General features: G+C 37.3%; 1 protein-coding gene across 2 annotated transcripts in view; it reads left to right on the top strand.

Annotated features, from left to right (window-relative positions):
• Positions 1–12,500, top strand: part of FoxP (forkhead box transcription factor P) — a 288,984-nt gene that overhangs the window by 1,476 nt on the left and 275,008 nt on the right. The window lies entirely within an intron of this gene.

Here is a 12,500-nt window from a genome sequence, read left to right as displayed (position 1 = left end):
TTTATATCTTTTTATTTATTTCTTCCTTCTTTCATCCTCTTCCTAATAGTACATTCTTCTAAAGTCCTCTAAAGTCAATTCACCTTCTCACTCTCTTCTATTCTATTTGCCCTAACATCGGGGAAATTCGTGGAAATGACAACTTAACGATTCCGACAAGACGAATAGCCGTACCGGACGAGTAGAATGGTCTCCGAAATAAATCTCGCTACGCCGTTCCAAGATTAACTATGTTCGTGTAACTAAATACGTACCACGACTTTAGAGTGTGCAGAAACAGTATACACATTTTTACTAAAAATAATACTTGGCAGGAGTAACCCGTATAGACCCGTGACGTCGACTGGAGTTTGCTAATTATCTAATGCTAACGTGATTCATCGTAACGTTTCACGTATTTGCCTTCTCTTCCCTCGATTTACTTGGAATCATTTTACTTTTGATCTCGTTCATACAAAGTGCTTCCACTCTATTTCATTATTGTTTATATTGTATCGCGAAAAACTTTTTCCTTTCTCTCTTTCTCTCTCTCTCTCTCTTTCTTTCTCTCTAATAATTCCAACAATTAAATTCGACGTATCGATCATTATCAGATCAATATTACCGAAACAGTTTCTTCTTCTTTGTTTTGTATTTTTTTCTTCTTCTCTTTTTCTTTTTTTTTTTTGTCTTATCGAAAAGATAGAGCTCAGCGTTGTCGAGGAGAAAGGGGGGGGTGGTTGGTCCGGGTTAGTGCCCGTAGACGGGAAGAGAAAGGAACGGGGTGCGGGATGAGAGAAGGGGTGAGAGGTATAGGTCTTAGGATGGCGTAGGTGGTAGGAGACTGCAGGAGTCCCGGGTTGTAGTAGGTGGAACGAACGCGGAGACGGAGGCGGTCCTATCCTACTTGGGGGCGTTAAAGAAGCGGGTGGGGTTGACCACCCCCCCCCCTGGACGCGTCAACCCTTACACCCCTCTAGTCTCCGAAAAGGCTGCTGGTCCTGCTGGTTCCTTTCGATCCCATATTCTCCAATCGGGGTATCCCTCTTCTACTACTACTACTACTACTGTTACTACTACTACTACTATTACTACTACTACTACTATTACTATTATTACTTCTTCTTCTTCTTCTTCTTCTTCTTTTACTTCTTTTTCTTCTTCTTTCTTTTCTTCCTCCACCGGCAGCTTTCAAGCTTCTTCCTCGTTGCCGACGTTGCAGCAGCCATCTGCGACATTTTCTCTGTCGACATTTTAAAACGATATCAGCGAAAATTCCAAAGCCATTATTGCAGCAGACTTCGTCGTGAACAACGTTCGATTTCACGATCGCGAGATCTTTTTCTTTATTTCTCTCTCTCTCTCTCTTCCTCTTCTTTTTCTTTTCTTTACTCTCTTATTTTAATCTCCCACTTCGAAATTTTCTTCAAAATCATTCCGATTATCGATCAAATCGTTGTCTGGGATATTTTTCCCTTTTCTTTATTTTTTTTTTTTCTTTCTTCTTCTCGATGATATTTTTTCTTTCTTTTTTTTTGAGAAGGACGATCATGAGAAGGGGCGAGCAGCGCGAGATACGGAAGTTAGGGGTAGGTAGGGGATGTCTCGTCGTATTTCTTCCATCATCCCCACCGAGGCGCTCCTTGCCGAGATGTACGTGGGTGCACGCACATGCGGTCTACGTTGTAGACGGAAGTAAATGCATAGAGAACGTGTATATATATGTGTTTGTGTGTGTGTGTGTGTGTATATATAGAGAGAGAGAGAGTCAGAGAGAGAGAGAGAGAGAGAGAGAGAGAGAGAGAGAGAAGATGCGTCGCATACACGCAAACGTTAAAGAGGAGACCAACCACACTTGCGCGAAGTGAAACCCCCGTTTTCTCGCGCTTGCTTGGCGCACAGCACAGCATCCCTCTTCGGCCACTTCCGGCCAAGCCTGGCTCCGCCCACTTTTATATTAATCACGTCTTGGTTCGCTCTCCTACCTTCTGTTCTCCATCTTTCTTCTCCGGTGAGCGATTTCCTACCGCGAACGCCTGGGAACCACACCTTTGCCCGTTGGCTTATTCATGTCCCGGGTTTGCGACGCGAATCTTTCATCTCTCTCTCTCTCTCTCTCTCTCTGTCTGTCTTTCTCTTTCTCTATTTCTCGTTTTCATTTTTTTTCTCTTCTTCTCATCTCTCCTCTTTCTCGTCTTTTCTTTCCTTTCTCACTCCTCCCCTTCCTTCCCCGCGCCTGCACCCACCTTCCCGACCACAATTCCGTCGTCCTTTATTTTTCCTCTTTTGCCGCCGCTCACCGACGGCATTTTCTTCTTGTGAAATACACCGACCGCCACTCCGCTACTACTGTCACTATATCACAACGATAATGTTAGAAGAGTGATTTGCCGCCAGCTAGGATTCGCCAGGCCAAAGCATAATCTGAGAGGTGGACTCGACAAACGACAAGCGTGACTGTCCTTCTAATTTTCCTGTTTCTCTCTCTCTCTCTCTCTCTCTCTCTCTCTTTCTCTTTCTCTTTCTCTTTCGGTGGACTTTTTTTCTGTTTTTCTTATTTCTTTTTCTCTTGTTAATTATCATCCATAACACCGATAATTAATCGGTACCCAGGACGCGTTATATTCTAGGAACGAACGAACTCGATGGATCTTCTTTCCTCAAAGGAAAGTCGTACAGTCAGCCGTCGGTGCTACGTTAACGCTGTTAATAAATTACATCATGATTTTACACGAATTCCAGATATTCCGGGACGAATTAAGATGATTACAGAATGTGATCTTTATTTCGACATGCTGGCGCTTTATGCTGGATTTCTTTATTATACATTTATTTATTATTAAAATTAGAAGAGGGGGGGGAAAGAAAAAAAACAAAGGAAAAGAAAAAAGAAAACAACAAGAAAAAAATAAATAAAAAGTAACGAAAGTTTATGGGATATTTAATTAAATCCTGCGAGATAATTTAAGAAATGAACGAAAACATATTCTTCTTCTATCCTATATATATATATATATATACATATATATATATATATATATATGTATATAAAAAATTAGAAAGTAAAAAAGAAAAATACGTAGAGGAGTACGTGTCAATTAATTTCTTTTCATAAATATATCTCCTAATTATTTTCTCGATGAATAATATCAATACGAACGATAAATAGATATTAACGACATACAAATGTTAATTGATTTCTCATTGAGATCGTTCGCATTAATGAAAGATAATTATAAAATTACGATGAAATTATCACTAACACGGATAAATTTTCTAATACGACGAAAAAGGACACGCAAGGACGAAAATAATAAAGAAATTGTTGGTCGCTTAACTTTCATCACTGTTCTCGCGATCACGTATTACATACATACATACATATTATATAATGATATACATATACATATATATATATAATATTATATATATATACATATAATATAAAAAATATATTATATATATATATACATATATAAGTATTAGTTGCATATATATATATATATATATATATATGTATATATACACAAGAGAAACATGCAAATACGTATGTAACGAACAATAACTGGTTATTATCGGCAGCGTGGAAAGCATAGGAGCGGCTCGCGACACGGACTCAGTGCCGTCGCGCGGCAATAAGGGCTGTCACGCATAGGCGCCTCATTTGTTTCGACGCTCTCTACCGCGTTGCCCTTTTGTGTTTCGAGATATTGGCTCGGTCGTCGTCGTACTGCACGATATACATACATGCATACATACATACATATATACATACATCCATACATACATACATATAGTACGTACAGTAGGTACATGCATGCATGCATACAATACATACCGTGTATCGTGACTGCCTTCTCTCGGCACTTTCGCGATCTATGAGCGATCGCATAACAGCTACCATGCATATAACCAACCGTTCGTGGCCATTTCGTAAGCAACCATCAGAGGTGCTATTTTTTTTTTCTTTTTCTTTTCTTTTCTTTTATTCGTTTTTCTCTTTTATTTTTTCTTTTTGTTTTTCGTTCCTTTTTTTTTTCCTCTTTCTTTTTCTTTTTATTTACCTCATACATAGGGCGTCAAGAGAAATATTCATTGGATATAATTAACTCACATGCGAGTTACGATGTGCATTCGACCTGATTTTATTTTAATTTTTCATTCTTCTTTCTTTTTTTCCTTTGTATTCCTCTTCTCTTATCTTTCTCAAGTCGATGAGCCATAATCAATCGTAGAATAACTATTATACGATTGTTCGTCTATTTACTCGAAAGATTTGGACTGTGCGATTAATTGACACGATCCATTGACTTGGATAGATTTAAATAGACAAGTAAGTTGTTTTTGTTCGATAAAGAAGGGAGAATAGACAGGAACGTTCCTATCGTACTAACGTCGATAATTACGTATTATTACGTATCGCATCGTTTTTTCAATTTATTCTGTCATTGACAAAGTGACATAATAACAACGGATTATCTCCTGCAAGATATTTTCTAACACCCCGTATATGAATAATATATATTCGTGACAATGTCAACTAAACTACTTTCGATTTTCTATCGCGTTATTTTTTTTTTCCTTTTTCTTCTTTTCTCTCTCTCTCTCTCTCTCTCTCTCTTTTCATTTTCTTTTTTTTTTTCTTACAACCCCTTTTCACGTGTACGAGCCCCGATCTTTCTTTCCTCATTCCGTTCGAGTATCGTTGGCAAATTCTTCGCGTGTTAAAAATAACAATGTTCTCCCTTTGTGAAATGATTTTTATATGATAGGAATGGAAGAGGGCTGGGGGGGGGGTGGATGGGAGGGGATTGGTAGTGATGGCGATGTTACGGGGTGACGGGATATAGAAGGGAAAAAATATCGTTCGATTTTAATTAAAAAGATAGATAGTAATTAAAAATTCGCCGAGAGATAAGAAGGATGATCCGTATAAGGATATGAAAAATATCTTAATGATAGAAATTTTATTTTCGTTCGGGTACGATAAGAAGATGAAAACGAGGAAGAAGGATGAAAAAGAAAAGAGAGGGGAAAAAAAGAAAAAGAAAAAAAAAGAAGAAGAAGAGAAAGAAGAGGAAAAAGGAGAAGAAAAACATATGGTCACATCGTTATAATTCGATGATCATTGATATAATCCCATGGATGGGATTAATCGGCAATGCGTCATAGTTTCGACGATTGGGACGACTATACGACGACTAGTAGGATGAGTACGATGACGATGACGATAATGATAACTATGATGATGACGATGACGGGTATTTGTCAATAGAAACAAGCATCGACGCCGTAACCGCGGCCAAGTATACGTCAATATACATAACGACCGCCTGTTGACTTGTTACGTTGTCGAGTGCCGCGGATGATTCGATGATTTGCCGATTCGATGACCGGTGGCTCCCGCGTTAAACGTGCTGCACCTAGTTCGGGTTCTCCATCCCCGTTGAGTCGAGTTAACACGAATTCACGAGAACTACGGAGGGAAAGAGAAATATATATATATATATATATATATATATATATATATATATATATATATATATATGTATGTATGTATGTATGTATTGATAAATAGAGATAGATGATAGATAGAGAGAAAGAGAGAGAGAGAGAGAGAGAGAGAGAGAGAGAGAGAGAGAGAGAGAGAGAGAGAGATGGCCGGACGTTCATTTGCGCACCGACTCGTCGTTGCATTAAATTATCATCGAGCGATCGCGATGCACCAACCGTTCCTACTATGTCATACTCGTTATAACCTGATAATGGATACTCTCATCGCGACTGGAACATCCTAACTCTCTCTCTCTCTCTCCCTCTCTCTCTCTTTCTCTCTCTCTCTCTCTCCCTCTCTCTCTCTTTCTCTTCTAACAAATGAATGTCGCGATATTCGGTGTGCGTATCGGATTTGTGTCGAAAATCACTTGGCTTTTGGTACTCCTCCATTCTATTCCGTGAGAATTCCTCTAGTGTTATATATTGTAGTTTTAGTTCTCGATTGTCATTAAGTGGAAGGGAAAATAAAGCGAAACGAAACGAAACAGAAACAAACGAGAGAGAGAGAGAGAGAGAGAGAGAGAGAGAGAGAGAGAGAGAGGGAGAGAGAGGGAGAGGGGGAGAAAAAAGTATATTTTTGTTTGTTTATTTGTTTTTTTTTCTTTTTCAAATAAAAAATTTATTATTTCATCGCATATGTTTTTGCAATGCAGAAATACTACGCTTATTATTATTATTATTATTATTATTATTATTATTATTATTATTATTATTATTATTATTATTATTTTATTATTTTTTATTGCTATATAAATTGATATTTTTATTGTTATTATTTTTCCTCTTTTTCTTCTTTTTTTTTTTTCTTTTTTGTTTGTTTTTTCTTTCGTCCTTCCTTTTTTTTTTCTTTTTGAAATCAAACAAAAAGCCTAGCGCTATAATATTAGTTATATTTTCTTTCACGGGCTCGTGCCAGTCCCATTTTCGAGCTTTAAATTTCGCCGATGACAATGTTGCGCATCGTCACGTCATTGGATTAAATTAATCGCGTTTCAGCTGTCAAAGCTGAAGCTGAGCTCGACCCGTTGTTGCTCCCAACGTGTCGTCCTCCTCCTCCTCCTCGTCGTCGTCGTCGTCGTCGTCGTCGTCGTCGTCGTCATCGTCACCATCATCATCGTTGTTATCGTCGTCATACGGGAATAAAGACGCTCAGATTACAATCATAGCTTAGTACAATTATTATCATTAAATCATCATCGTCTCACTTTCGTTCGATTCCTTGACACTTCCGAGACGAAGTCTCGTCTTTTCTTCGAGCAAATGGAACGAAAAAAAAAAAAAAAAAGAAAAAGAAAAAAAGAAAAAGGGGGCGAAAAAAAGAAAACGAAATGAAAAAAAAAGAAGAAAGAGAAAGAAACAATCGTTTTCGTTACGTTAACGTGTATCGTTACTTCTAACATTACATTCATACATACATACATACATACATACATACATACATACATACATACATACATACATACATACATACATACATACATACATACATACATACATACACACATATATATGCATATGTACATGCATTCATGCATGCATATATAAGTACGCAAGTAAGTACGTACGTTGCCATATCGAGTAAAAAAAAAAAGAAAAGAAAAAGAAAAAGAAAAAGAAAAAGAAAAAGTTATGCCAAAAGGACGATAGGGTGTAACGCTAATTCGGCTGGAGAAGGAGGAGGGAGGGAGAGCGGGGGTAGGGGTGGAAGTTCCCTTTCCTTCGTTACACGGCCAACTAGGATTCAATTTTCCGAGGACTATCGGAATTCTCTGTGCGTTATTACTCCGTCGAGCTAACAAACCGCATTCCCGTCTGTTGTTCTTCGTTGGCGATACGCGGACAAAAGGGCCCCGGCCATTTTAACCCCCCTCCCCTTACTCCACTCCCACCCACAAATTTTCTCTCTCTCTTTCCCTATATTTCTCTCTCTCTCTCTCTCTCTCTCTCTCTCTCTCTGCGTTCCTTCCTCTTTACGTTTCTTTTTTTTTTTTTATTTTCCTTTTTTCTTCTTCCACTTTTTGTATTAACGGGTACGGTGGCGCAGATTTTCCGTACCGGACTGCCAGCATCTAGCTGATGATGTAATATTATACGAAATCGCGGATTTTCTTTCAGTGTAAAAAGAAGACCATGTATGTTCCCTCTCTCTCTCTCTCTCTCTCTCTCTCTCTTTCTCTTTCTCTTTCTCTTTCTCTCTCTCTCTCTCCCTCTCTCACTCTCTCTCTTGTCGGCGGCAGCATTGTGCTCTTGGAGAACGAAATGCGGAATCGCGACGCACAAAGCGCGTTTCACGTTCCCTACGGGACGTCGAGAAAAGGGTTCGCCGTGACTTTGTCGGCGGAACGATCTCTACGTGTGCACGTAGGGAGTGGGGTGGGGGAGGGGTTGGGTGGGCTTAAAAAAAAAGTCGATCATTATCCACTCGTCGTTCTGCATTGGTCGCGTTTCCTGATGCACCTCGTTTGCAATGCGCCTCGTGTTATAATAGGAAAGAACGGAAAAGGGAGAAAAGGAGAGATAGAAAGAGAAAGAGAAAGAGAAAGAGAGAGAGAGAGAGAGACAGAGAGATCCCCTATATAGAAGGATGGCCGGACATTGGAAGCGACGGAGTATTAAAAAGGTCCGTGTTTGATTTCTCGATACCCTTCTCCCACTCTCGCATTGGCTCTTTCACAAATTTATCTAGGAACGTCTTCTACTCGTTCATCCCTACGTTCATTTCGAATTATATTCGTATGTTCCTTTTTCTTTTATTTTTTTTTTTTTCGTTTCTTCTTCTTCTTTTCTGTTTTTTTTTTTTTCTTTTTCCGTTTTCTAAGAAATCCAAAAAGGATCCAGAAGACTATGGTCTCGTACACATGGTATCGTGTTTTTTTTTCTTTTTTTTTTTTTTTTTTATGTTTTTTTTAACAAATCGCACGAAGGAAAGAAAAAAAAAAAGAAAAAGAAGAAAAAAGAGAAAAATACAAAAAAAAAAAAAACAAAAAAAAAAGAAAGAAAACATCTTCAAAGCACTATCGTATTATACGCGCGTAAACGTATCGCTCGTAAACATTAGCCTGTATGTACATATGTATGTATGTATGTATGCATGCGCGTAGTATGTATCGCGCGTCAAAATGTATTTGGCGATTGATGTTAATAAATTTTTGTTTGGATGGAAAAAAAAAAAGGAGAAAGAAGAAAGAAGGGAAGGAAAAAAGAAACTACAAACAAACAAACAAACAAATCGATCGATAAGATAACGCTTGGGTATATCTTGTTTATTTTTACGAAATCGTTTTTTTGCGAGAGTGGAGAGATTAAAAATAAAAAAAAAAAAAAAAAGAAAAAAATAAAAAAAAATAAAAAAAGAAAGAAAAAACAAAGGAGAGAAAGAAAAAAAGAAAAAGAAAGAAAGAAAGAAAAAAGAGAAAAGAACCGAATACTTTAAAATAAACGTAATCATTTTCAACGTAGGACAAACATGAGTCATCTATATATGCATGTAGGTAGCCGTAGATAGGATGAGTATCGCACGCGTATTCACATACGCGTATAATACTTAAAGTAACGTTATATGTGTATAACCGTTATATAGGTAAGCGAAATATACGCGTATCCGTAGAATCAGTTTAATGGGTCACTTCGAAACTACGAAGGTTATTCCGTGGGTGCTCGTCAACGCGGCCGGGAATCGTTCGACGCCTCCGATAAAAATACAGTCGATCATTATCCACTCGTTCCGCATTGGTCGCGCTTCCTGATGCACCTCGTTGCAACGTCAGTGACATAATAGAGAGACGCTGCAGGCCGCACGTATGCACATACATACATCGATGCAAAGGGGAAAGAGGAAGAGAGAGAGAGAGAGAGAGAGTGTGTGTGTGTGTGATAAAGAGAGAGAGAGAGAGAGAGAGAGAGGTGAAAATGTGGGTGGTAGGGAGAGAGTGCTACATGGTATATCAAACCCGTAGCCCCGACCGTGTTTGAATCCGCGGTTCTATCATGAATCAATTACTACGCGAATTCGTACACAACGGGGATCGCGACGAAAGCTCGCGCGTGAAGGACGAGGAATATAAAGGGGGATCCGTAGCCTGGTACGCCTCTCTCTCTCTCTCTTCCCCTCTCTCTCTCTCTCTCATTCACACTGTGTGCATACCCTCTCTACGTTGGACTTGTATGACGCGTGTATGTGTGTACATGTCGATCGTGTACATGCCAACGTCACCTGCCTGCATTTCTCTCTGTCCTTCTCCCTGTTACGTTTTCATCGTTCCACCAATCCACGATTTGTATGTACGTAGGTATAGTTTTACATGACTTTCTCGTTATATTATCATTCATATATATATATATATATAAAGTATATCTCTATATATTGCGAGACGTGATCTCTAACTTTTCTAACTTCGTTTTATTTTCCTGGTGATAATCGTCAAGCGTTCATCCTTCCCCAATCGAGATTCCGGACTCGTCTGAGTTTAGCTCGAAGGCTCTGTCTAGTTTCTCTCTCTCTCTCTCTCTTTCTCTGTCTGTCTTTTTCTATCTCTCTTTCTCATTTCTTTTTATCCTTTCTCAACGATACCCGATTCTCGTTAGATCGAGCCGGAAATCTAACGATATCGTGATCGAGACGCGTTCTCTGCGTATGTGTTTTTATCTGCGTATATGTATTGCGGTACGATAAACTGACATGAAAATAGTGCTTTAGAACGAACAGTGATAATAACGGCTTCTTCGGATTATCTCTCTCCCTCTTTCCCTCCCTCTCTCTCTCTCTCTCTCTCTCTCTCTCTCTCTCTTTCTCTCTCTCTTTCTTCCTCTCTGTTTCTTTCACAGTTTCTTTTAATCGTAATTCTTTTAATTATACTAAGACATCTTGAATTAAATCATTTGCATTCTTAATATTCTTAATTTTGTATTTCAAGTGATAATTACTATAATTATAATTTATGTTTAGACAGTGATAATATATATATATATATATATATATATATATATATATATCCATTGAGATACGTACGCAATAATATTTGAATTAAAAGATATAATTACGGATATATACGAATATAGAAGGCATGCAGATAGCTTTGGTTGAATTAGCGAGTCGATAGAAAGAAAAAAACATATCGGGAACAAATAATTTTTTAATCTTTTATTTTTCTGTTTTTCTTTTTTTCTCTTCTTTCTTTTTTTTTTTTTCTTTTTGAACACACGTATGTTATTAATTTTCTTTGCAATTAAATGCAGTAAAAATAACATGTGAAATACATACGTACACAGATACATGTACATATATATATATATATATATATATATATATATATGTATATATAACCTTAAAAATTATTATAATTTTTTATCGTAGAAAAAACTTTGAAACTTACTTCTCATGGTTTCTTTTCATTGACGTTAACGCGATTCTTTTCCCTTACTTCAGAGAGTAAGACGAGGCAAGCGCGTTTAATTTCAGTCGATTCAACAAACATTTCACCAGTTAGTTACGTACGATAATACGACAAAGAGAAACGCTGTAGAATAAATTCGATTTTCTTCGGAGACTAAGACGATGTAAATCTTGTGTGTCTTTCTGACGAAATCATTCGTAAATTATTTCACATCTCGTTAATTTATTAAAAGAGAGAGAGAGAGAGAGAGAGAAAAGAGAGAAAGAGATGAGTAGTCGTCGACATGAGAAGCTATCTAAAACAATCCGTTTTAACTGCTTTACCAGTACTGATCCAGACGAACGATAACGTCTTTAAAAAATAATAGTCAAAAGAGAAAGAGAGGAAGAAGAGGAAGAAGAAGAAGAAGAAGTAAAAGAAAAAGACGTCGCCTAAACAATCTTATCAGTCTCATGCTCGATTCCAATCGAAACCGGAGTAGACCAACAACTTATCTCTGGAAACCACGATACAATTTCTTTTCCTTTTTTTTTCTTTTAAATTTCATACATTGCACATTTAAAGATTTCTGAAAATATTAATTTCAGCAGTTATTGTTTCTAAAGGAATTTTATTCTTTTTTTTTCCTTTTTTTTTTTTTTGTAATCTCACGTTTACGAATAATAATCGAGCAAAAAAAAGAACAAAAAAAAAACAAAAAAAAAAAAAAACGAAGAAAAAGAGGAAAAGAAAAATATATAATTAATCTCGTAACACTTAGCGAATCATTTTAACGTATATATTAATTAATTTCATTTGTAAAAAGATTAATATCGAATATCATATCGATTTCATCATATTGATCGAATATTTATAAGAAAAATTTATAATGATCCTTTAAGGCATTAGACAAATTTCCAACTTTAGATACGACGTTCTCTCTCTCTCTCTCTCTCTCTCTCTCTCTCTCTATCTATCTATCTATCTCTCTCGTTCTCTTCTGTTTGTGTCCTTATCGAAGCGTAAATACATACAAGAGAGATATAATAAAGTCTGTGATATAGTATGAACGTATGACGTCAGTCGTAAAACGTCCGTTATATTTTCAGTATTACGGTGAATGATATAGAAAAATAGTCAGGAATAGATCGATATATCTATTATGAATATACCCTTTTGGCTATGTACTTATATATTACTACGTCAGGAGTTTTGTCAGAGACAGGTAGGTAAGTACTTAACTCAACTTACGGGCTTTAACTTTTCTACGTACGTGGGAACGTATTGAACCAACAACAACGAACAACAGTAAAAAGAAAAAAATAAAAGGAAAAAGGGGTAGGGGGTAAGGTGAGTAGGGGGTAGGGAGGGGAGTAGGGGATAGGGAGTAGGTGGTAGGGGGAGGGCTTGGACGGAAGAAAAAAAAGAAGAAGTAAAGAGAAAAAGAAAAACAACGATATGGCGTTAGAAATGATCAGTGAATTTAAGATAAGACCGAAACCAACGAGTCGAGCATGTATTTTCGATACCCCACGCGCGCAATTCGCTTTATATTTCGCATAACGCGAGTGTTCTTATCAGTTTGCCGACGGA

Source organism: Vespa mandarinia, chromosome 7 (genome assembly GCF_050613455.1).
Source record: "Vespa mandarinia isolate Hongniang chromosome 7, ASM5061345v1, whole genome shotgun sequence".
NCBI lineage: Eukaryota > Metazoa > Arthropoda > Insecta > Hymenoptera > Vespidae > Vespa > Vespa mandarinia.
Note: the sequence above shows the minus strand (reverse complement) of the source record. Positions and strands in the feature narration are given on the sequence as shown.